Source organism: Macaca thibetana, chromosome 9, assembly GCF_024542745.1.
Source record: "Macaca thibetana thibetana isolate TM-01 chromosome 9, ASM2454274v1, whole genome shotgun sequence".
In the NCBI taxonomy this organism is placed as follows: Eukaryota; Metazoa; Chordata; class Mammalia; order Primates; family Cercopithecidae; genus Macaca; species Macaca thibetana.
This window is the reverse complement of record NC_065586.1, coordinates 112,128,404-112,130,799: the sequence shown is the minus strand read 5'-3', so window position 1 is coordinate 112,130,799 and position 2,396 is coordinate 112,128,404.

Below are 2,396 nucleotides of genomic sequence, written 5' to 3'. Positions count from 1 at the left end.
TAAGTGACTTGAAGACAAGGTAGGGCCAATGTGGAAACAAAAATAAAGATGCAGTAATCTGTAAATAGTTCCAGGGAAACATGTTTCCAAAGAGAGAGAGAGAAAAGTTAAGATGGCCCATTGCCCAGATTCCAGGGTAGGACTGCCTGTGATGTGGGAATTGCCCCTCTCTGACCACAGGAAAGCTTGGCTCAAGTATGTAACAACTTGGCCCCCAGGGACTATCCTAGAGTAGTCACTGGTTTCATTTTAAATGGTGAAAACAAGAATGAATATCGAATTTTTGTTGAGCACTAACTGCGTACCAAGAACTCTGCTCAGTGCTCCTGGGTACATCTCCTCTGAGGCAAGGTGCACCTGCAGGGTCCAGGTAGATCCACGTTTCTCAGAATGAGAAGACTGCACAGATCTCAGTGTCAAAGACCTCTGTTGGGTTTGTCAGTCCTGGAAGTCTCCAGGGCTCCAGGGCACAATATTAACAGTGATTCTTTCCAGATGGCAGGACCTTGGACGATTTCTCTCTACTTTTTCATAAATTTTAAATGTTCAATATGGAACAATTAGTTTACACCACGAAAAGCACATCAAACTCTACTTTTTAAAAGTGTGCCAATCTATTAATTTGTCAGCTATAATAAGGAGAGTAAGGCTTTGCTATCAACGTGAACCACTGAACAACTACTAAGAAAAGGGCCCTAGGTCTTCCAGCACAGCCTGGAACAATCACTCAGGAGTTGCCAAGTTCTCTTTCAGCTACTTTCCTATTCCATCTATTAGTCTATTGTCCTATTTATTTAGCTAACGCTTGCTTGGTTCCTGTATTAGTCTGTTTTCACACTGCTATAAAGAACTTCCTGAGACCTGGTAATTTATGATGAAAAGAAGTTTAATTGACTCACAGTTCCACATGGCTGGGAGGCCTCAGGAAACTTACAATCACGACAGAAGGCGAAGGGGAAGCAGGCACAATTTTCGCATGTCAGAGCAGGAGAGAGAGAGAGAGTGAGGGAGGAAGTGCCACAGTTTTAAACCATCAGATCTTGTGAGAAGTCACTCACTATCATGAGAGCAGCATGGGGAAACCACCCCCATGATCCAATCACCTTCTACCAGGTCCCTCCCTTGACACATGGAGATTACAATTCGAGACAACATTTGTGTGGGACACAGAGCCAAACTATATCAGTTCCAAAAAGGATATTGACAGCTTCCATACAATTTAGCCAGAAAAAAACTTGAAGTGGGTGAGAAACAAGAGGCAAAGTAAAATAGCAGGTGAACCCAGCACATGGGCCACACAAGACCTAGCCACTTTCAACTGGGCCGTAAACATGGCTGCAGCAGACAACAGTAAAGAAAGGCACACTAATTGCAGTTACACTGATGGAGAGCACTCCTGAGATCAAGAGAAAGCTTCTTAGAAGAGGCATGACTATTCCCAAGACTATGAAGGGAAAGTATTTGTTGCAGAGTACCTGGTAAAAATGACACTTGGTGACATAAGAATGATCAATGTGCTCAACAACATCCCTACTCTATGTCAGCCATGCTTCTCAGGGGGATTCTCTTACAGAAACAGACCAAAGGCATCGCTCCAACACACTGTTCAGGAAAGGAAATTCTAATGGGCCGTGCGATTGGGTCCAAGACCTTTATTCACTAGTGGTCTGAATTAATGCAGGTTTTAGGGTATCTTGAGCAATAGCACCCCAGGAGGTATGCAAATGTTTATTTTAAATTTTACCTTCAATACCTTTTAAATATCATAAATCTTTCAAATCATATCATAAATATAATCATATTACCTCAACTCAAATGTGCTATATAATAAATTCTAACATTTTGGAAACTACTAAATTGATGAATCATGCATCTGGGTTGATGTGTTCTTTTGTAGCCCGGACAATGAAGCCCTTACCATACTGGTTTAATTGGAAAGTTTTCTGAGATGGCCAGGTACACTGTGGAAGAAATAAATATTGCCAAGTGTACCCTCTTATCTATGTGAATTGTGACATTCTTAACCCACATGAACAAAACCTAATGTAGTTACCAATTAGATGGGAAGGTGAATGTTAGAACGCGGCTGTCCCCTTAACTCTTAATTTCAGTTTTGGAGTCATTAAAGCAACCTCTTTGACTAGGAAGACATAATAACTAAATGCTATGTGGTTCTCGGATCCTGGAGCCAAAAAAGAATATTAATGGAAATACTAGTAAAATCTAAAGAAAGTCTATAGTTTAGTTAATTTTATTATAATAATATTAATGCCAGTTTTGAAAGTGTACCAGTTATATAAGATGTCAACATTGAAAGAAATTGATAAAGAATATACTTCTCTCTATACTATCTTTGCAAATCTAAAATTATTGCAAAATAAAGAGTTTAAAAAATT